At 40.3% G+C, this 25,030-nt stretch overlaps 1 protein-coding gene across 3 annotated transcripts in view; it reads right to left on the bottom strand.

Moving 5' to 3' along the window:
• Window positions 1–25,030, bottom strand: part of LOC109685508 (phospholipid-transporting ATPase IB) — a 583,492-nt gene that overhangs the window by 531,361 nt on the left and 27,101 nt on the right. The gene's annotated exons all lie outside the window — the stretch shown is intronic.

The following is a 25,030-nucleotide window of genomic DNA, read 5'->3' as shown; positions in this document are numbered from 1 at the left end:
TACTTGAATAATTTTGTAAGTACAAAGTTTTAAGATTAAAGATTTTACAAACCAATATGGCGGTAGTCGTCAAATCAAAAAGGTACAACTGCATAAGGGTACTTGCTAAATACCTCAAACTCAACCATCATATTGCCTTAAAGTTTACACAACCCACTTTTTGTCATGAGTCATTTTTCCCAAAAATTTCTCTATGTGTACATACTTCATATTCCACCAATGACTTCTTCTACTTGGTCCTCTATGAGGCTGAATGTTATGTGTCAGATCACTAGGACTGTTCCTGTGTTTGACATTTTGCTCTAGCCTTATTCTCCTGCACTTTAGAATTCTAAATTGCATCCTAATTACTTGTATACTGCATGAATGAATCCAACAAATTCTTTTCCTACTGTGTATGCACAGTTCACCTTAAAAATATTAGCCATATTTAAAGCTGTCATCACATTTCATCACAAGAAACAGTACATCCCAAAGATCCCCTGCCAAATACCTCAATAGGAAAAAACTCCTAAACTAGAGTGCTGTAAGCATTGTTATCAGTAGCCAGAAACACGGATCTATCAAGTATAGTTGCAAACTATCAACATATTATTTGTGCTGCAATTTGTGTTATATTCATATATTTTATATATATGTATAATACTAAAAACAATGTTAATCAGACAAAAATAGATATTAACACTGTGTTAGCCAATATGGTAGCCATGAGTGAGCCACACGTGGCTTGCATGTGAAGTGTGGCTAATCTAAATTTAGGTATTTTTTTTTTAGGTATGTTTTAAGCAGAGAATATGCTCTGAATTTCAAAGACTTAATATAAAAAAGAATATATAAAATGTGTTAATTCTATATTGACTGAAAGATGAAACAATATTTGGGATATACTGAGTTACAGGAGGTACACTATTAAATTACAAATGTGCTCACATTACATTTCTACTCGACAGTAGAAATTCATAATAATTAGCTCACCTTTCATCTGTTTCGTAACTGTCAGTTACCAAACCAGTCCTTTTCCTACCCCCACAGCTCTCCCCAACCCTTAATTAAACCAACATTTTCTAAAGATGGAAACATAATTTCAATACCAGCTTAAGGAAAACTCACAAGAGAAGACAGATGTGCACCCAAGTCAGAGCACCCAATGGCTAAGCACTGACACTTCACCAAGCCATGGCTTAGTCTCCGGAAAACGCCTCATCCACCTGTGCTTAGTGACGAACAACCTGGAGAATCTGACATCACTGAAATCAGAACACTTCTCTTCTGCAACTTTAGCATCCCTTAGAAGTAAGCACACAGGAAAACCTCCCTTATCACTACCTGTGCTTAACCACAGTCTGAAAATATTATAAGGAAAACTCTAAAAATGAACAATTCAAAAACCTTACAAAACTATTATTATAATATATTGTTATAATTGTTTTATTTCTGGGCTGGTGGAGTGGCTCAAGTGGTAGAGTTCCTGCCTAGCAAGCATGATGCCCTGAGTTCAAAACCCAATACTGCCAAAAACAAAAAACAAAAGAATTGTTTTATTTTATTCCTAGCTATTCTTGGTAATCTTTTATTGTGCCAAGTTTATGGGAAAATTTTTATGACAGTATATATAGAGAGAGTTTGATACTATTACAGTTTCAAGCGTCACTGAGGTTGTGGAGCATGTCCTCCATGAATAAGGGAGACCACTATATTTAGTTTACCCTAGTTTCTAATAAGATCAATGAACTAGTACAACCTCACTTCAGAGTAGAGACAGATAGAGAAAAATAAACGCTACAGGCTGGCATGCTAATTACTAGTCAGAAGTGACAGCTGACAGCAGAAACTGACACTGCAAAACAGTCAGAAGTCACCCAACAGAGCAACCCTTGGGGCCACAGACTAGAGGCAGGGCACCCTGAAACTGTAATCACAGACACAGCCCTCACCAGGCACAATGCAGTCACAATAACCATTTTGAGCCATTAAGAAAAGTGTTTCTGGGCCCCTGATGCTTTGAGCTAAGTTATTTTTAATGTGAAATATTACTAAATTAAATTTTTAACTTGCCAAAATTACATTTTAAGCACCAATCTTAATACTTAATTTAGTATCTATTGACCAAGCTGAAGAAGACATTTGCTGTTTTAAATATTTGAGATCTTCCTGGAAAATATAAACACTCTGATCCAAGATAGAGCAATGTTTCTTAAATACATCTGTGTCTATAAATGCTGTGTAGCCAATGAATTACACCAAATACTCAACATAAACTTATTTAAGTTATGTAAGCTTATGTTGAGTATTTGGTAGCAATCTTTAATCACACCTTTCTCAAGCATATTCTATAGATACATGACTTACACACACACACACAAAAATCATAGCCATGGGGTAATAAAACCCAGTCATGAGTTTACAAGGAAAGAAATCCACACAGATAGAATGATTTTAGTAAGGTACTGATCAAGATGATACTCGCATCCAAAGAGCAGGACACAGCATCCTCTTAGAGTACAAGTAGTCCTTGGTGGTGGGAAGATGTCAGAGGTACCTGTGTCACAAGTCTCTCCTGTGACTAACACTTCACTTCAGGAAGGGTGGTGTGAATACTGCTCCCTAAGTTCTCTAACCAAATCACAAGACTTCCTTAAAGCCAGGGAGCATATGCTTGCTTGCAGAAAAAGATACCCTCCCCTCTTCAGACCCTACAGTGAGATACTGAAGATGGAACTCAGCATGATACCTATGTTGTTTGTGGTGTGGGGTGACTTTCCACTGCTTAAAAACAAGCCAGGTTAGATGATATCCAAACAGGTGTCTCCCTCAAACTGTACCCTGGTAAGCCGACAAAGTCTAAGCTAATTTAGAAGACAAAAAGAACTATATATCAGTAATTGAGAAACATAACTGAAAATGAGGGCTGGCAGAGAGGCTCAAGTGGTGGAGCACTTGCCTGGGGTGGTGGAGCACTTGCCTGAGGAGAGGAAGGGAGGGGAGGAAACGGGAAAGGAGGAAAAGGGAAAGGAGGAAGAGGAGAGGGGAAGGGGGAGGGGAAGAAGGAAGTGGCTCATAAGTCAAAGAGTTGTGGAGTTACCAGGAAAAAAAGGATGTTAAAGCAGCAGTACAATCCAATATGTTCAAGGATTTAGAGGGAAAAGAATAGAGCAAGGGAAATGGGAGATGTAGATAAGGAACAAATAGAACTTCTAGAAACAAGATCTAGAATATCTGAAGTGAAAATGACACCAGGTGGCACTGACAGTAGATTAGGCACTGCAAAGGGAAGGATCTGGAAAACTGAAGGAAGATGTAACAATAGAAATTATCCAAAATGAAGGTCAGGGAGAAAATATAAACAGTGACTTCAAAGACAATCTCCAAGGGTCTAATAATATATAGAGATTAACAGCACATGGACTGTGAATAATCCAAACACAACGCTGAAAAGCAGAGGTGGTCAGGTTGGATTAAGAAAGTCACATCCAATTATGGACCCATCTACGAGAAACTCACCTTAAATATAAAACATAGATGGGTTAGAAGAAAAATAAATCCTTGGGGGAGGGGGAGGGAAGATGAGGGGATAAAGGAAGGGGGATATGGTGAATGTACTTTCTATACCTATATGAAATAGAACAACTGAACCTTTTGCAATTGTTTAAAGTAGGGGGAGGGGAATGAGGGAGAGAGATGGTGGGGGGCAAACCTAACCAATGTGCAATGTGAGCATATTCAAAATGTCACGATGAACCCCCTGTATAAGTAATGCATGCTAATTAAAATGCTTTGAGGAAAAAAAGTTCTTTAAAAAAAAAAAAAAAGAAAAGAAGGAAAAATTTTAAAAACACTGTGCAGACCACCAAAATAGAAGGCAGGGAAAGAAGGTAAATATTTAAAGAAGTTATATGGAAAGTATTTCTAGATTTGATGAAAAGTGTAAACTCAAATGTCCAGAAATTCAATGAACACCAAACAGGATAAATATTTTTAAAATCAAAGTAAACAAAAACATCTCATCTGTAGCCTTACACGTTGAGGAAAAAGGGCACGCACCATAGCAGACCTCCCAGGTACACAGGGGTGACTTCCGTGATCTACTCACAGTGCAGGCCATGGTTACCAACGGCCAGAAGCTGTGCCAGGGACCACAATGCAACGTTGGGTTGGAGCCAGGCTCAAGCAGTAGAGCACCTGTCTAGCAAGCGTGAAGCCCTGAAGCCCTGAGTTCAAACCCCAGTACCACCCAAAAATAATCTTTACAGAGCTTAAAAGCTTATCAATTTACACTCTTATACATATATTGTTTTAAATTAAGGAGAAATAGACATTTTCTTTCCACTAGTAAACAAATGCTGACAGGACTTATGACAAGAAAAGCTGATGGAAATTCTTCAGCTTGAAAGAAAAGAGTATTTCTATCACATTAATAGAAACTTAGATCACATACGCATAAAGAATGTCTAAAATAAGAAATAGGTAGTAAGTGAGAGATTTCCTTTATACATTTTTTAAAGTATTTAAAAGATAAGTAAAAGTAACAATGTATCGTGGGACTTATGAAATGCATGAACGTGAAATGGGTAGTGCAAAAGATAAAAGAAGAGTGAGTAAGAGAACACTGAAATAAGGTTCTTATAATAGACATAAAACTGTTGGGTTGTTACAAGACCATAGAAAGTGACAACGAAAAAATGTACACAGGAAATCCTGGAACAACCACTAAAAAACAAAACAACAAAAGCCCAAAGCTATAGTTAAGAAACCCAGGTGGAAATGAAATGGGACTCCTACAATAGGGAATTAGTACTTTTTAAAAGGCAAAAAAAGAGGAAAGGAAGATACAAAGAAAAGACTGAACAGTAGAAAAACAAGCAACAAGGTGGTAATTTAAATCCAACCACAACTAACAGCTACATTAATTATAAGCAATACAAACACAACAATTGAAAAGCAGAGGTTGCCAGATTGGATTTAAAAAGCAATGTCTGATATTTGATATATTGTAAGAATTTTTGTAAATGTCACAATGTACCCCCACCCAGCACTACAATAAAAATAAATAAAAAAGCAATATCCAATTATGGATCCATCTACAAGAAACTCACCTTAAACATAAAATATAGATGGGTTAAAAGATAAATGAAAAAAGACACTGTGCAGGCCATGGAAAGAGAGCTGGAGTATAGCAACATCAGACAAAACAGATTTTAGAACAAGAGCTGTTACCAGATAAAAAGGTACATTTCATAACGTAAATGTGCCAGTTCACCAAGAGGATCTAACAATCCCAAATATTTAGGCATCTATTAACAGATGTATAAAGAAAAACAAATAGATTTACAAGTATATCTGACAAAGCACAATCGTACTTGGAGATCTCGGTACTGGGCTTCTTTCTCAATAATTCAGCACCTGGACGTGAGAGACACTTGCACACGAGGGCAGCCATGGCCATCTGTATTATACAAGTCTCAGTGCACTTGACAGGAGTGAAATTATATAACTGACAATTAAAAATCAATAATGGAAAGCTCTTTGAAAAATTCACAGGTGTTTGAAAATAAAATGACACAGTTCTAAACTGTAGGGTAAAAGAAGTAAGCAAAAGGGAATCAGGGAATGCTTTGAACTGAATAGAAATTAATATTAAGGAAACTTATGGTTTAAATGTTTATTAGAAAAATAGAAAAGTCTATGTTGAAGTCATGTTAAGAAATGGGAGGGGTGGAGGAAGGGAGAACAACAGAGAGATGAGCCAAACCAGGATATATTATATGCATACACAGAACTGTCACAACGAAACCCCCTGCACAACTATATTATAAACTAATAAAATGTTTTTTAAAAATACAAAAGTGTAAAATAAATGAGATTTCTTTTAAAACCAGGAAAAGAAGACCAAAATAAACATAGAATAAATAGAATAGAATGAAAAGAAACAGAAAAGAGAAACCAGTGAAACAGAAAAGAGATAAACAATAGAGAAATTTCAAGTCTAAACTGATTCTGTGAAGAAAATCATGATTCATCTTAGAGCAGTCACAAGGACTTCTATCATTGGCCATAATAGAAAACAGTGAGAAATTTTGTTATTTTAAGAGAATGCTTTAAATTACACTTGTTTACATGAGGCTACTATGGAACTATTTAAATGTTAGAAAAAGTAAAACTGAAAAGAAAAGAAAAACAAAAACAAAGAAAAGGGTAAAACATAAAATATTCCACATCCATTACACAAATGAAGCGTAAAACATGATAAACCTACACTAGTACTGGGTGGTAAGGTGTTTCCTTATATGTTATATCTTCCAATTCATCTCTTTCAATGATTTTTTTAATGATTTTGAATGATTTTTTTTTGAGATTACAGAGTTAATAATTTTAACCTAAATGTTAGTCCAAACTCTTCAAACAAAGCTAAACTTTAAATTCTCCTCTATATATATACCAAATACCCTGGCCTGCTCATTGCATGCTGTGTACCTTATGAATGTACATAGCTCCCATGTGCCCACTTTTAAACATAGGGAAACCCCTCCACAATGCTGCATTAAAACACCTCTTAATTAACTATCAAGGTGGGGTGGTCTACTGAGAAAACTGGGGTACCCTAAAACTTTGTACTTACTTGTCAAAGTATTTTGCCTAAGTATTTCTGTGCTGTTCTTGGTTTTTTGGGGGAGGGAGGGGGCTGGGGACTTTTGTTTTATTTTTTCTGGGTTTTTTTGTTATTGTTGTATTGGGGTTCTTACAATCTATCATAGTTGGGTTCACCCCCTCCATCATTCTCCTTTATCTCCTCCTCTCCCCATTCCTGAAAGAGTTTCAACATGTCTCATTTTCTCATTTTTATACATGAGTACAGAATATTTCCACTACATTCAGCCTCGTACCATCCCCAGACAGGACCTGTTTTATCTTCCTGTTCTCCATTTTATGTTTAAGATAGCTCTATGGGGAGTTTCCTTGTGGCATTTCCATGAATACATGTACTATAACTCGAATTAGTTCATGCCCTCTGTATTTCTCCTTTCTGCCTTAGTTCCCTTCTAATGGTGATTTCAACAGGTTTAAGAATTCTATAGTCATTCCTGTATAGAAAGTTCATCATCCATGTTGACCTTCTTAACTTCCTTCTTTCACCCTCTCTCCTGTTAATGACCTGTTTTTCATAATATTGTCTGTATTTGTATTGTGTCTACCTCCCATATAATGAGAGAAAACATGTGGCCTTTGTCTTTCTGAGCCTGGCTTACTTCATTTAACATGATGTCCTCCAACTGCATCCATTTACCTTCAAACCACATGGTTTCATTCTTCCTTATGGCTGAATAAAACATTTTCTTAATCCATTCATCAGTAGCAGAGCATCTAGGTTGTTTCCATAGCTTGGCTATCGTGAACCCTGCTGCAATAAACAGTGTGCAAGTGTCCTCATTGTGTCTTGATGTGCATTCCTTCAGGTATATCCCTAGGAGTAGTATTGCTGCATATAGCAGTTTTAGTTTTTTGAGGAGACTCCATACTGTTTTCCATAATGGTTGTACTAATTTGCATTCCCACCATCAATGTATGAGGGTTCCTTTTTCACCACCTCCTTGTTCTTGATGGTAACCATTCTAACAGGAGTAGGGTACAATGATTTGTATTTCCTTTATGGCCAGAGATGGTGAGCATTTCTTCATGTGTTTTGTAGCCATTTGGACTTCTTCCTTTGAAAAGGCTCTGTTCAGTTCATTTGCCCATTTCTTCATTGGGTTATTGATTTTTTTGGGAGTTCAGTTTTTTGAGCTCCCTGTATATTCTGGATATTAATCCTTTGTCATATGTATAGCTGGCAAAGATTTTCTCCCACATTCTGTGGGCTGCCTCTTCAATCTGGTGACCATTTCTTTTGTTGTGCAGAAGATTTTTAATTTCATGTAGTCCCACGTGTCAATAAATCCTTTCTCTTAGTTGCTGAGCCATTTGTGTTCTACTTAGGAACTCATCACCTTAGCCTACTTGTTCCAGCGTATCCCCTGTTCCTTCCTTCACTAGCTTCAAAGTATTTTGCCTAAGTAGTTCTGCTGTTTTAACAAAGAGGAAAGATATTATTTAGAACAAAGATTGAAATTTTTAGTTTGCTCATTTAGTTTGAAGAGCGATTTAAAATTAATATTTAACATAATTTCTTAGGAACTTTCTGTTACACTGCTTTTTAGAACTAGGTCTAAAGATACGTTACTTGAACCTCTAAGATTTCTGCATCATACCTAAGGAGGAAATTCTATTATTTTCTTCTGCTTAGCAAAAAATATTCTGTTCAGGTGTAGTCTGACAGATTTGTTTTGGATAAATTTTGAATTGATAATGTTCTTCCCATAATAAATATTTAATTCAATGAGAAATCTCATAAAATTACCAAGTGATTCAAAATAGCACAATCTTCGTGGAAGAAGATATAGGGTTGGCAAAATGACTTAGATCCACTATAAGAAAATAGAAAAAACAATATACCCCACATGGTCCTAGACTTTTGAATCCTAGAGAGAAGTATTTTATCCTTGCCAGTTACACAAGTTACAAATTCACTTGCTCAATGTGTTTGAATGCCTACTACATTTAGTAAGGTAACACTCTGGTTTGGGGCTGGGGCTGAATAAGGTAGTGATCTCAGAAGTACATACATAAAGATATTTTAAACAAATTCTGCCCTCATTTTTCTTGAGGCTATATAGGTGAAATGTGCATAATATATATCAATATGCATTCTATGTGGAATTGTAAGTGCCATAAGAGCTGTGCCCAATGCGCTATGAAATAGCACACTGGCCTTACTGTAAGGGCAATGTGACCAGGAAAACTCTCCCTCTCTTCTCTATCTCTGTCTCTTTCTTTCTATCTATTTCTCTCTCTATCTAACACACACAGACACACAGACACACAGACACACACACACACACACAGGCCTCCCATAACATCATTCTATAGACTGAAATCTTGTAACTTTACTAACTGGCTCAGTCATGCTAAGTAGTAGAGACCAGGGAATCCTCTTCTCTGCAGCCCCTTTAGAATGCAAATGGTCTTTTTCTTACATAGTCTTTGTTTAAGAAGCAGAGCACAGTTTACACCAATACATAAAGATGTAGATCTTGACTAAAATTTAAAAAACCAATTCTTGACTAATGTCAGCATATCTCAATGCAGCCGATAAAACCAGTGCCCGCTGTGAGCTAGGAATGGTGTGTGCACTTATGGATGATGATGAATGAGACAGCTGCCACCCTTCTTGGATTCCTCCAGCACAAGGGGAGAAGAGACAAGGACACAAAGAGAATGTACAGTGCCACCAGGAACTGAGGGTACCCCCATTTGGTCATTATGCATTACATATGAACATCAAATAACCACTCTGAACTCCCTAAATATGTACAATTGTTTTGTGTCTATCAACAATTAAAGTACTTTACCAAAATTAAAAAAATAGAGGAAAACTAACTGTTGGGAAAAAGCATATATATGCATATATCAGGACATTGCAGTGTTGGGCATTTGTTTACTAGGTAATCCAATAATGATACCTGTGTAAAATATGTCTGAGTCCCAGGTCATAGGTAGGTTGATAACCTGGTTGATAGGCACGAGAAGACCAGAAGGGTTAAAGAGGAGAGCTCCACTGCAGAGCCTTCCCCCGCCATTCTCTCACAGCACGGGCTGCACATCAGCCACTCAGGTCTGCCGGGCTCAACTTCCTGACAGTGCGTTAGCAATCAGACAGAAAGGACTAAACTGTCAACTGCCAAAAGTGACCTATTTTGACAACCAGTGCTTTAGGTCTTCTCCCAGTGAAAGTACTCATCAGTTACAACTTTTAGCACTTAAAAGAAGACGCCTGGAAATTCAGAATTCAATTCCTATTGTTTGCATTTTTCTACTTCAGAAGCCATCACCCCACTCTTCTAAAATGCAAGAGCAAATTAAATCCCTAACAATAATTCAACATGATATTTAAACTACAAGAAATGGTCTCAAGACAAATTTGGAGGAAGAAAAGACAGTTATTTTTTGGCAGTGCTGGGGGTCGAACCCAAGACCTTGTGAGGTATACACCCCTACACACACACACACACAGGAAGAAGCAATTTTAAGACAACACAGTCATCATGCTCCCCAGTCAGAAGCTTAAGAGTTCTGACCTTACAGTGTCCTCTGGCAAACACTCAGGCAAACAAGCTGTCCTGAGGACCACAGAATACTATCACACCATTCCACATGTGACCCCCGCACGCCTTACTAACTACATACCACTTCATTTTCATCTGCAGCTACATAATTTTTAATACAAGAAGCTATTTCCAGGGCTTCAACAGATTTAAAATACATCTGGCTAACTTTCATAAACAGAGAAAGAATTCCCTAGATAGTGATCCGGGCTGTGTGGGCTTCATTTAAAGCTGAATGAGCCACATCACCCATTCTGAAAGACACAGGCTTGAGAAATTATCCTGTGCAGGGCGCAACCTGCCGGATCATGCTGCTCTCCAATGGCCTCTCGCACCCGCACCCGGCAGCAACTTCGTCTGTATGATTTCTGAAAAGCTGTATGGATGGTGCCATTACCTATGGAGCAGCATCTCCTCCAGCTGCAGACAAGAGGCATGGCGCTCAGCTCCTTACAGCACTGCATGGTGACAAGAGTGAGCGGCAGGGATGCTCATGGCTTTCCAAGTGTTAATTAAGGGAGCTCAAGGCTGATCCTTGATAATCTGGGAGAATTATATCATGCCCTGCAACTGTCCTGTTCTAATTCGCCTGCGTAAAACGCAGTCTTGAGTGCAAGAAACTTAAGACATAAAGTAGAGATTTATATAGGACCAAAGGGGGCAAATTTTAAATAGAAGAAGGAGTTGAGGTTTTTTGGTGGTATTGGGGTTTGAACTCAGGACCTTGCATTTTCTAGGCAGGCCATCTATCACTTGAGCCATGCCCCCAGCCCTTTTAGCTTTAGTTATTTTTCAGATAAGATCTCACACTTTGGCCAGGGCCTATCTTGGGCCACAATCCTCCTGCCTCCACCTCCTGCATATCTGGGACCACAGGTGTAAGCCACCAAACCTGGGTTGTTTTTGGAGATAGGGTCTCACTAACTTTGTGTCCGGACTGGCTTTGAATCATGATCTTTCCATTTCTGCCTCCACCATAGCTGGGATTGCAGGTGTGCACCACCGTGCCTCTTCCTTCAAATTTAATTGTTGATAGACACAAAACAATTGTACATATTTAGGGAGTTCAGAGTGGTCATTCGATGTTCATATGTAATGCATAATGACCAAATGGGGGTAACTGATATTTCCTTCTAGGTAAACATTCATCGTTTCTTTGTGCTGGGATACTTAGAACGCCTCTCTTCTCGTTCTTTTAAAATATATAATAAATTGTGAGCTAGAGCCACCCCGCTGTGATCTAGAGCCCTGGAACTTATTCCTTCTATGAATTTTTACTACACAGTAACTACTAGTAACATTTCGTTATATATCCTCTTAAAAAGAAACCAGTTTTAATTCTTTGTTTTCACCAGTTTGCTGTATTTGATATTTTTCAGAGTCCTGATATTGTTTTAAAAATCTTCAATTAGTGGCTCCCCTCCCTTTTCTCTTCCTTGGCCCTTGTGGGCTCCATCCTAGCACGAAGTCACAAAAACAAACCTTCCACCTGGGTGAAAGTTCCAAATGAAGAGAGGTCCCGTGGCTTGCTTACGTGTTAGTCAGTTACTCATTGCTGAGACAAATATTGAGAGAAACAACTTCAGGAAGGGTTTATCTGGCTCCCAGTTTCGGAGATTTCAGTCTGTGGTCTCTTGGCCCATCACTCTAGGTCTGAGGAGAGGCCCCACATGATCGGGAGGAACAGGGGGTGGAGGCTTTCCCCTCATAGCAGCCTGGTAACAAAGTCTGCATTTCTGGGCTTTTCTCCTTTTCCCCTTGATTGCATCTGGGCTCCCAACCTATGGGATGGTGCTGCCCGTCTTTAGGGCAGGTCTCCCCACCTTAGTTAATCATACCTGGAAAGGCCATCACAGACACTCAGAGGTGTGATCACCAATCTCCTACACATCTTAATCCAATCAAGTTGATGGGACGTGCTATTGGAGAACCCACTGCAGAGACCAGGTTTCCCTGGCATCTCCACGAGCTCCTTCCACTCTACTGCATCTTCATGAAGAATTAGCTCATGCAATGCCACCAACAACACCTTGCCATCTAAGAAAGGACAAGCAGGGCACACTGCATGCGGCACACTCCCTTGCTAATCCCTTGGATTTTAACAAACTCCATAGACTACACAGATACGTCAGTGTGACAGCTTTTGGTTGACATTCATACAGAAAACAAACCAATGTCCTCAAACTCAATATACTTAGCAAGATCAAATGTGGGAGATGAGTCTAGTGAAAACCTAAAAACAAGTGGTTGAAAGTTAGAACCAAGTGACAGTTTCAAAGCCTGCCAGGAAGCCAGCCATACAGATACCGTGACAAGTGTTATCTTCGATTATAAGGATAAAATGACTCTTTCTTATAGAAAATGACCAGAGACAATCCTGTTGACATATTGAGAGGCCACATCAGAGTGAACAAAGCCCGGTGTGTCAGGTTTCCATCTTGAAGCCTCTCTTGCCTCTTAGGAGGATTTCAGGCCGCCTCCCTGTTCGCCCCTGCAGTGGCTCAGGACCTCACATGGCCTTGCTAACTGTGCTTGTGCTGATGTGTTTGTGGACGGTCCTCAAGCTGCCCTGGGCAGTCCTGGAGCACCACACACTCTGGACAGTTCATTGTTGCTCTCTTCAGGTTCCCTATCCCAGCACCTCTTGGGATTGCCAGAAGAGAAATCCAATTCTGGATTCAGCAACAGAAATAGCTTTTTATCTTTTCTCCTCTAATGGACAGTAGTCATCATGACGGATCATGCTTCATTTTGGCTTGGGTTGCCTGAAGGCTGTACGCCAAGTGCATTTTCCTCTTTGGCCTCTGATTTTGACTGTCTTTTCCTTGCTTCTATTTTCCTTTATCCCCTATTTTCTCACTTATTTTCAATGACAAAATATGCCACATTAGCATGGGTGTGAATTAATTCTTCCACAAAAACGGACTAAAGCAAAATAATAAAATAATTAGCAACATAGAAACAAAAACCTGGCATATACTAGGCTAAATCTGATTACAAATTTGGTCCAAAATTGGGAAATAGAGATTACATTTTTTAACTCATCTTTGCTGATTTTGACTATTGATAGAAAGTCCTTCTTCAGAAATCACCATGAGAGGTTGGAAACACACTTCAAACCCTTTCGAAATAAGGTGGCCTTCCGAGGGGAATCCCTTCTTTGATATCTCTGAGCTTCTCAAGGTTGTCGGGCTCCAACTCAGATCTTCCCTCATTCTCATCTGCCCTCCACACTGAACTGGAGCTAAATGCCAAGTAAGGATCCCAGAATTCCCTAACGACAGTCACTGGTTTAATATTCCAAAACAATATTGTGACTCTGAAAAACAAATTCAGCAAACTAGTGAAAACACACAACTAAAACTCTTGCTTTTTTCTAAGAGGGCATATAAAAAAATGTTACTAGTACTTAGCTTCTTTGTACATATTTGTTAAAATATCAAGGATTTGCTTCTTCTTGTTTCTACGATGAATATGTTTTATGGCTAGAAAAAGACAAAAATGGAAAAACTTGTTTTCCATTAAATCTTATTTTAAACAAAATATCTTCCTTAACATTGGATTAATAAATTATGGCTGTGTTAGTCAGCTCTGTGTTGCTGTGACAAAATCCCTGCAAATATCAATCTAAAAGGCAGAAGGATTAATTCTGGCTCATGGTTTCAGTTCATCTATGTTCACTTGGCTCCATTTCTTTGGGCCAGAGGCAAGGCAGAATATCAAGGTGGTGGGAACATGTGGCAGTGGAGATGGCTCAGCTCTTGGAGCCAGGAAGGGGGGAAGAGAGAGAGAGAGAGAGAGAGAGATCAGAGGTAAGATATCCCCTTCCAAGGCATACTCCCAGTGACCTATCCCCTCCAAACAGCCCCCATCTCCTAATAGCCCTTTCAACCATGAACTCATCAATGAATTAATGCATTGGTGAGGTTAGTGTCCGCATCAATCAATCACCCCTCAATTAGGAAACCAAGCCTTCAATACGTGAGTCTTCAGGGAACATTTGTAATGAAACCGTAACACTCATCACAACATTCAGTATTCTGTATCTAAACCTGAAGTCACCCAGTGGCAAGGAATCCTGTTGACAATGCTGGAGATTACAGAATATCAACCTTTCTGAAGTCTCTGACGCAGACTTCTCACCCCCTCTGCCTCCCTGCTCTTTTGACCTTCAGGTAAAGCAGAAACTTTCCTTAATGCATGTTGTTTAAAATCCATTTATAGTGCTGAATTTAATAAAATGACTCTCTAATCCTGTTGGACGGTAAGACTCCTACCATGAAAAAGTCTTTCAAAGAAATGCTTCATCTAGTCCCCAGCAACACCCAGAAAAGCTTCATTTTAAACCAATGATTTCCTGAATGTACCACAGCTCCAAAGGCTTTGGCCACTGACAATACAGGGCTTTGATCCACTAAGAAGCCACCAGATTTCTTATGATGGACATATCCCTGTTGTAGGGAGAAGAAAAATATATAAACACAGGAGTTTTTACTGAAGTTAAGCAGTTATCATCAAAATGTCCAGACCACTGAAATGTCATTCACATCCACCATTGGCTGATTCTGATCTGGACTGGAAAGTTATGGGGACACCTTCCAAGGAATGTCACTGCAGCTTGACTTAAGGCAGATTTGAAATCTCTACTGCTAAGATCAAGTTTTATGCACCAACCCAACGGAAAGACTGCTGATAGCTTAGATTTAGTCATAAATGGCATACATACGCACAGGCGGCTTTTTAACTGTGCAAAAAGTTTCAGGACGCAACTTTATCCTATAGTTTAAAATAAAATTAGGGGAAGAATAAATAAGATATCTTTTAAATAGTAGTTCCTAAAATTAATAGCCTACATCATATTTTCCTAAGGTAAACCTTTTAAAGAACAGAGACACAAATCAATATAGTACAATAAGTGTATGTTCCAGTGGGGAATAAAAACCACAAGATCCATTATCTGAAAAATAAGGCTCAAAAGGAACAGAAAGTCCAACCCAACAAAAACTGAGTGACCTCTACCATCGGTTCTGGTGACATTTATACTAAAGAAGTGCTGCATCGAGACTGGGGCTAAATGATTCCAGAAAATTCTCAAAGGCTATGCAGAAGGGCCAGGTATGGTGTTCCACAGCTGTAATCCCAGCTACACGGAGGTGGCAGTCAAGAGGATCATACTTCCAAGACAACCCAGGCAAAAAGATCACAGGACCTCATCTCAACCAACAAGCTGAGCATTGTGGTCACATCTGTAATCTCAGCTCCTGGGGGGGCATAGGTTGGAAGATCTTAGTTGGAGGCCAACCCCAGACAAAACCACAAGACCCTATCTGAAAAATAACTAAAAGCAAAAAAGGACTGGGGGCATGGCTCAAGTACTAGAGTGCTTGCCTAGCAAGTGCAAGTCCCTGACTTTAAATTCCAGTAGCTCCAGAAAGAGAAAAAAAAATATTAAGTTGATGAAAACAAAACTTAAGTTTCACTGCCCAGTAGACACTGCACACATCATTTAATCACTCCTAGAATGAGAGCTCTCCTACACCTAGAACCTCTGAGAGTTCAGAAGGCTTCCATTATTTTTACTTTCAAATAATAATAAATGCCCATTAGGCTCCCGCAAATGAGCACATGAGAATTCAAAGTGCAGCAGGGCGCCGGTGGCTCACGCCTGTAATCCCAGCTACTTGGGAGGCTGAGATTGGGAGGATTGCAGTTCAAGGCCAGCCTGGGTGAATAGCCTGGAGTTCCAGCTCCAAATAAGCAGACCAAAATGGTCTAGCAGCGTGACTCAAGAGGCAGAGCACCTGCTTTGCAGTTATAAAGCCCTGAGTTCAAATCCCAGTCCCACTAAAAAAAAAAAATAGAATTCAAGGTGCCCCACGCAGAAGAGGTTCATAGGTCCTAAGAAAAACATTTAGGGCCCAAGAAAGTTCATGGCTGATTTCCCATGAATTCCCATCGTGTCCCAAGGATGAGATGACATGAGCCAGAAAATGCCACACAAGTCTACTACCTATAGGACACATTCATGCCAGAAGACACAGTGTGAGCGTGCAGGAAGCCCCACGCTCGTCCTTCTTTTCCTCAGAATTCAGATGCAGGACTAAACATCAAAGAGGGAGAAACAAGCCATCAACAAAATGAACGGAGCTGGGTGTTTTGGGTTTTCATCGTACCTTGGGCAGCATACTACTCCATTTTTTGTTGCTATAACCAATTACTGGAAGCAGGGTACTAAGTAAAAAGGTTCATTCAGCTCATAGTTTTGGAGGCTGAAAGTGAAAGAGCAGTGGCCACACCTGCGATGCCTCCATTGAGGGCCCTGACTACATTGCAACTTGGCAGAGAAAAGGAGGGAAACAGCAACCTGCACGGGGCCAAGCAAGTGTGACAGCCTCGCTGTGTAACCCACCCAGCCTTGTGAGAACTGCCCAAGGGTCCAAGGAGAACTACATTAATCCCTTCTCAGACAGTATTCTCAATGACCTAACCCCTTCCGCTAAGCCTCACTTCCTAAAGGTTTTACCATCTCAAAGTTGCCACCTTGGGGACCAAGCTTCCAGTACCAGGAACTGCGAGGGGCTCACCACATCCGAACCACAGCAGGCAGCAAGCCCAGATGCATGGCCTGAATAACCAGCATGCTGGAAGTGTCCAGCCTGTGGGAGGCAAGGGCCCCAGTGCTAACCATCCCTGACAGAGTCCTTGCCGTCAGGGCTGACCACCCTTCCCTTCCACCATGGTCAAGCATGCAGTCTTTAATGTAGGGTAGTCTTGTGTGGAGCTAAGCATTTCAGTCCAAACACCAAGTGTGTCACCTGACTTTCATATGGGCCTGTGGCCCTTGAAAAACAGACCTGCAAAGATGTAAACTGGGGGACACAGCTGAGATTGTCAAAGTCCACACCACTTCCTCCTCCATTCTCCTGTTGCTACTCACCTAAATCCAGGAAGAACCAGATCACAGAAACTCAGGGCCAGCGCTTAGGAACTCAGACACGCCTTGTAACATCTTACCCGCCAGGGCCACATTAAAGAGAAAGAACGTTATCCTAAGTAAAAGAACAAGCCCACATTCAGATGGGACTATTTATAGAAAATGCCCAGAATAGGCCAATCCATAAGGTTGTTAGTGATGGCCAGAGACTGGGACAGGACAGAGTGGAGGGAACAGGTAACAGGGGTGGGGTTGCTTTCGGGATGGTGAAAATGCTGTGGAATTAGACAATGGCGATGGTTATATGACTGTGAGTATACGAAGGCCCACTGAATTGTACATTTTAAAAGAATGAATCTAATTTACATGGTTTATAGCTCAGTAAACAAAAAGTAAAAATAAAATTCCCTCCCTTTCTATATGTAGGTTATCTTTCGGTGAAGAGTTCAACTTTTAAAAATAAGCAAACTCTTCACAAGAAGCACTTCATATTAAAGTATTGCTTAGCATTTCTATACACTAATAATGAACAAACTGAGAAAGAATATATGAAAACAATTCCATTTACAACAGCCTCAAAAAAAATCAAATATCTTGGTGTAAACCTAACAAAGGATGTGAATGACCTCTACAGGGAAAACTATAAACTTCTGAAGAAAGAGATTGAGGAAGACTATAGAAAGTGGAGAGATCTCCCATGCTCATGGATTGGTAGAATCAACATAGTAAAAATGTCTATACTCCCAAAAGCAATCTACATGTTTAATGCAATTCCCATCAAAATTCCAATGACATTCATTAAAGAGATTGAAAAATCTACCGTTAAATTTATATGGAAACACAAGAGGCCACGAATAGCCAAGGCAATACTCAGTCAAAAGAACAATGCAGGAGGTATCACAATACCTGACTTCAAACTATATTACAAAGCAATAACAATAAAAACAGCATGGTACTGGCACAAAAACAGACATGAAGACCAGTGGAACAGCATAGAGGACCCAGATATGAAGCCACACAACTATAACCAACTTGTCTATGACAAAGACATTAAAAATATACGATGGAGAAAAAGCAGCCTCTTCAACAAAAACTGCTGGGAAAACTGGTTAGCAGTCTGCAAAAAACTGAAACTAGATCCATGTATATCACCCTATACCCATATTAACTCAAAATGGATCAAGGATCTTAATATCAGACCCCAAACTCTAAAGTTGATAGAGGAAAGAGTAGGAAATACTCTGGAGTTAGTAGGTATAGGTAAGAACTTTCTCAATGGAAACCCAGCAGCACAGCAACTAAGAGATAGCATAGATAAATGGGACTTCATAAAACTAAAAAGCTTCTGTTCATCAAAAGAAATGGTCTCTAAACTGAAGAGAACACCCACAGAGTAGGAGAAAATATTTGCCACCTACACATCAGAAAAAGGACTGATAACCAGAATATACAGGGAACTTAAAAAACTAAATTCTCCCAAAACTAATGAACCAATAAAGAAATGGGCAAGTAAACTAAACAGAACTTTCTCAAAAGAAGAAATTCAAATGGCCAAAAAACACACGAAAAAATGCTCACCATCTCTAGCAATAAAGGAAATGCAAATTAAAACCACACTAAGATTCCACCTCACCCCTGTTAGAATAGCCATCATCAGCAACACCACCAACAACAGGTGTTGGCGAGGATGCGGGGAAAAAGGAACCCTCTTACACTGTTGGTGGGAATGTAGACTAGTACAACCACTCCGGAAAAAAATTTGGAGGCTACTTAAAAAGCTGGACATCGATCTACCATTTGATCCAGCAATACCACTCTTGGGGATATACCCAAAAGACTGTTACTCCAGAGGCACCTGCACATCCATGTATATTGCGGCACTATCGATACCTGCTGGGTATCGAGGGGGTGGGGGGGAGAGGGAGGGGGCGGAGTGGGTGGTAAGGGAGGGGGTGGGGGCGGGGGGAGAAATGACCTGAGCCTTGTATGCACGTATGAATAATAAAACAATAAAAAAAGGAGATGTGAGAGTCTAGGACACAGAGTACCAGGTAATTTTACTTTCAGACACTCCAAGGACCCATTAACCAGTGCCACAATAAAGCTGGGTTGCCGAGTGTAACCACTGCATATGTGTTTGTCACCTTTCGTTTATGTCTAAAAGCTTCAATTCCATTTGAGCTAGTTGACAGTGACTTGAGATTTGTGCCTCGAATCAAGTGAGCGTCTGGCGGACACCTATGCTGGGCCAGCACTGGTTAGCGAGGAGGTGGTATCCCTCAAGCACCCCAGCAGACCCCAATCTGAGTCACTGCCGTTGCTGTTAACAGTGAGTGATCCCAGGCTGCACCCAAACATCGTGAGTCAGGAGCCCCACTACACACAGATGTCTTATACACTCTGAAGTGTGGAAGTCAGTGAAGTAAACCAATCGTACTAACTAGTCTAAATTGATCAATTGCGCCATTGCATCAATACATTTGGGCGCTGGGAGTGACTTCTATCCCATTGGGACCATCTTACTGCCTCCCAGGACTATTATAAGAATCAAATGGTGTTCATGGATGCACATATTAATTACTGGCCCCACTGCCTTAAATTATTTCTGAAAAAAAACTAGAATGTATGATTCAATGAATAAATGAGCAAATCAATGAAAGTGTGAGGAAAGCAAATGGCTTTCTTAGATAAGAGAGACAGAAAGGCATCCTTAAAAGTAAACATCTAAGAAGACTGAGGAGCAGGCCTCTCACTCAAATAATAAAATACAGAGGCTTTTTCACTAGTTAAGGGAGTCAGGGGAGCATCTTTGAAAACAACATCCAAAGAGATGAGAAACAGGCTCCTCAAGGAAAGCAACACAGCAAACTACCACTGAGACAGCAAAAGAGAGTTATAAGATATAAATGTTAAGTCTCACCAAGATAGCAAGAGGCAAGCATAAAAAGTAAATGGTTGACCCTGAGGCCAGGACGAGCTCACCAGACCCTCCTGGAATGTTCAGTTTGATAAGGATGGAGTGACCAGATGGTCAGGTTCAGCAAGAAGTCAACCAGATGACATCCAATCACAAAAGTAGTTTCAAGGTAGAATGGGGGCCTATGTCAGGCAAAGCCATTCCATGGCTTAGCCTTTTTCGCTAAGCCCCTCCAACACTGGGAGTTTTGCTTTCCTTTCAATAAACTTTGTGCTTGCTTCACTCTTAACTCCTGGAGAGCATCTTCAATAATCGACTTGGCCAGGACACAAACTTGGAATCAACAATCCAGCATCAAGAGTTACCCAGTTTCTGAGATGATATTTCATTTTAAAATGTCCAATACAACTGTTGCATCATGTAGCTGAAGAAACTGAGTACCAAAAGGGAAAACCACTAGCCCAAGGTCACAGAGGGAAAAAATGACAGTCTTGCCTAGAACAAGAAGACAGGACTTAGAGCCAAGCACTGGGGAGAAAGGGAGCAAGTGAAGTAAAACACTGTAAAGGGTACTGAGTGCATAGGACACACCTTCACACCGTCATAGAAGATGGAGGAGGCAATTATACAATAGGCTAGTCACGATTAAAATACCAATCAACAACATCACTTCATTTGGAATCCAGTGTCCCAGCCACTCCACATTCTAAACCACAGGACAACGCAAGCAGCACAGGCACACAAGACCTCACGTCACTAATCAAGGAACACAGGTGACAAGCATAAGCTAGGGCTTAGTTTACTGCTTCATTCAAATATCTCCAATTTGTGCATGTCTCAATATTTTCAACCTGAAAAGAGAGTTGCTTTCAGTACTTCCCACGAATAAAAGAAAGAAAGAAAAGCTAAAAGAAGCCATTGAAATGCTAATTATAAAAATCACAAATATTACCAAAGTTAGTCATGCTGGAAGAACTATTGACAATGTGTGCTCCTTCCACTTAAGTCTCATTGTACAAAAAAATTAGCCAAATAATGACAGTAATAATCCACGGCTAATGTCTCCTGAGAGTTAGAATCTGTACATTCTGAGAGGACTGAGGGAGAGCAATACAGATTCTTAAATTCTGTAAAGGAGATAAACACATAGATATCAAAGCTGCCCAGAACCAATATGTAAAATTTTATAAAATAAATGTACAGCAGGAGGAAATGGAAGCACAAATAAATCCAATGACAATGAGGCAAAAAAGCCAAGTAATTACCATTTGCAGGTGGTCAGTGCCCTTTCAGCTAGTCTTGTGGCTTTAATAGAAATTTTATAATCCTGGCAAGAGTTCTCAGATAACCCCAATAATTCATTTCACACATATTTATTTTCTATAGTAGAAACGATGAGCCAAAGCCAATGCCTGTCTCATGGAGCCTGCCATTTGGACAGGAGGCACTCCACAAACATGCAATTATGACAGACTCTATAGAGAAAAGCAAAGATGAAGGCGAAACAGAGGAACCAAGGAGTTCAACATTAGATGTGGTCGTGAAGTGGCCTTCAGAAGGGGTGACGCTGAGCAGATAGTTGACTGAACTGAGGGAACAGGCCCTGTGAGAAGAGCAAATGCACATGCCAGGACAGGGATGGTTTGGTAAGATGGGGTGCTGGGTGCAACTCAAGTGGAGGAGACTGGTGGGAAGAAGGAAATTAGGTTCCTGGGGCCTTTACCCATGATCTCTGAATTATATCAAAGTGGAACTGAAAAAAATCACTTGAGGATTCAATCAGGAGTATCATTTGATCTGATTAAATCATAAAGGGTACAATCTGACTGTGGGCTGGCAAGGGAGTGAGTCAGGGGCCACGGCAGACCCCGTTCAGTGATGGCGGCAGCCTTGCTGGCAGTCTCAGCCATGTGGGCGGTGAGATGTGCTTCTGTGGACACATTTCACAGGTAGAGCCGGCAGGACGTGCACATGGACTCAAAGCAGGTGTGGAAAGGAGCCATCAAGCACTGCTCCAGAACACTGGCTCCATGACAGGACAAATGGTGGTGTCATTTGTTAATGAGGAAGGCATGTGCAAGGTGGGTGTGTTAAAGTTAATACCCCATGAGCCATCCAGGGAGTCCAGCCCATTCACAGTCAAGCATGAGCGTGAACAACAGTCCTTGCTGCAGGATCACAGAGGTGAACATGCAAGTCTAATGGGTGAGCCCCGAAATCATCAGAGCCACCCTTGTCTGCTCACAGTGACAGCTTTCTCAGAAATCATCTCTCTTTACATCATTTAGATCTACCAAAGTACCAGGCTCTTCTGCCTGGCACACTTGAAATATGCGTGTCTCCTGAGTAGTTATTTACACGGTATCTGTTATACATTATCCTGTGCCACTGTCACCTGAGAAAAGAACTCAAGGACATAAAACACCCGCTGTGTAGTGGTGAGGGCTCAGGATGAGGGGAAATTATATATACTGCAATTCTTGGAGAACAATGTACCATTAGACAATCAACCACAAACTAGGCAATGAAATTCAATGTCATTTGTGCAAAATGGAATTCCTGTTATCACCAGGGTTACTTCATGTAGGAAACCTGAATTATTAGATAGAAGCACTCCATTCACGGGAAAATGGCATACATATATGAGTCCAGAGACTGGCTTATAAACTATTCTAGACTATATCCTGGGATTAAGAACAGCTACCTCAATCTCCTAAAACTTATTAAACTGGATTTGCTTCTGTTTAGAAAGACAGAGTGGTAAGACAGTCACAAAGTCAGGAGGATCAGGTTCCAACCACAGCTCTGATTTTTGACAAGTCATTTGGTCTCTGTGGGTCTGTTTCCTAATTTGAGAGGCAAAGTCAGAAACCATGATTCTCAAGTTTCCTCCAGCTCTAACAAGGTCACCTCAATGTGCAGGGACACCTTCTACAAGCCCCTGTAGATGCTTCCTGCTATACACACCTATGAAAAAGTATATTGTTATAACTTACTGTGCCCAATTTATAAACTAAACTTGATCAAGGTATGACTTGATCAAGGCATCCCACTGTATGAATGTACCTGATGTATTAGCCAGTCTTCTCAGTCTCCCAACACCGTAAAACACCTTTGTGACAAAACAGAAAACTTTCTGAGGAAGACAGGGACTGTCATTCCTGCTTTATGCCCAAGACTCTGAGAAGGCTATATGATTTGTGAAAACTCACGTGTCCTGATGCCTGGGACACACAGATGAATGTCAGCTTCACCCTCGCCATCCAGGTCTCCTCTGAGAGAGGGTGCCTCACAGGACCAGTGACACGAGAAAGCACATCCAAATGCTCCTTTTGGCTGACTAGGACACAGGACAAGCTGTGCCAGGAGAAAACCCTCAGTCCTTGCAAAAGAAATTGTTCTTAAAATTTACAAATATTATGGCATATCCCTAATGTTGACCTAATGAAAGCTTTAAACATTTATAAGACTCAGTGGCATTATAAATAAGCCATTGTTGCTTGCTGATATTTTAATGAACTGCTTTCGGGAACAAGGAAAAGAGAAGAAGCCTACTGGGAGGTGAGGATCCCAGAACTCCTGGAGGACAGTGAGTAAAACAGAGATGCTAAGAACACAGAGATGCCAAAAGCTGGACGAACCTCACAAGATTAGATAGGTGAAGGTATTCATAGCAAGAATAAAGGAAAATAATTGAAGGACTGTCCAGGAGAACTTGGAAGCAAGCTGCAGGCTTGAAGGGAGTTGAACAGAATTCAGAAAAATTCCCAAAGTGAAACTCTGGGATGATATTAATTCAGTCACTCTTGAGAGAAATTCCCAAGTGGCTTGCATTTGACTCTGAAAACAGAAGAAACAGGATCTTCAGAGCAATTCAGCACCACCCCATTAGTGGGTGATGACGCCCACTGGGCACACTCTCCCAGCCATGGCTGCAGGGTTTAGCAAAATCCCTAAGCCTCACACGGTACCTGGATCAAGGGAGGTGTGGGAAATCTGTGTGGGTTTCACATGATCTTCTGGCCAAAGAGCATAACCCTTCTACTTTCTTTAGAACACATTTATATACACCATGCACCATGCATGGTGAGCCTTGAAATGACAAATAAGAATAAAATATGGTCACTAAGTTCAAATAAATTAAAATCCAACAAGACAGAGAACTAATTTCTACATAGAAATATATACAAGTGTGCATTGGGGCTTTTAGGAAAGCTAAACTTATTCCACAAGACCAAAGAAGAAAAGCTTTACAGAGGAAATAGCATTTGGCCAAAGCCTTGAAGATACACACGAAGTCAATGATCACAACCTGGAGGACACACATTGTTTTACACCAAGGTGGGGGCAACTCCACTTAGAACTATCTGCACAGATCCCTTTGCCCTGGCTAATGGAAGAAGCTAACAGCTTGTGCTGGGGACAAAACCACTACATAAAAGATTGATGCACACTGTATTTCATTTCTTTTGGAAAATCCCTGTACTAATGGGTTAGGCCTCATTGAACATGTAGCATCTGGGTGTTGTTGGTACCAGACAAAAATTCTGTTACCATTATCAGCAAAACTTAACCGCACACAGTTGTTCCTGCAGTACATCTTGTTTCATTGGTGTACATTACACTTCTACCAATTTTTCCCAGCGATCCTGTTTTGGGGGAGGGACTCATCTGGACCAGTGTTATGGTGCCTGCAATAACATTTTGCCTTTTTCTACAGCCCATGATGAGTCATTCAAGAACATAAACAAGATGTTATCGTTCTCTTGCATCATGTGTGCTCTTCTACCCTATTTTACCATTTCTGCCTCATTTGAGCTGTACTATTTGCTACAGTACTTGGAATTTAAATCTTAGATCTTGAATTCTGGATGTCCAAGATCTTCTTGTTTTATATTTTTCATGCTTTGACACAATTATGCTCAGGGTAATATAAAAATATCTATAACCATCCCCTTCTTCCCAGAAAACGAGATCCAATAA

Source organism: Castor canadensis, chromosome 10, assembly GCF_047511655.1.
Source record: "Castor canadensis chromosome 10, mCasCan1.hap1v2, whole genome shotgun sequence".
In the NCBI taxonomy this organism is placed as follows: domain Eukaryota; kingdom Metazoa; phylum Chordata; class Mammalia; order Rodentia; family Castoridae; genus Castor; species Castor canadensis.
This window is presented reverse-complemented; position numbering and strand designations above follow the sequence as displayed.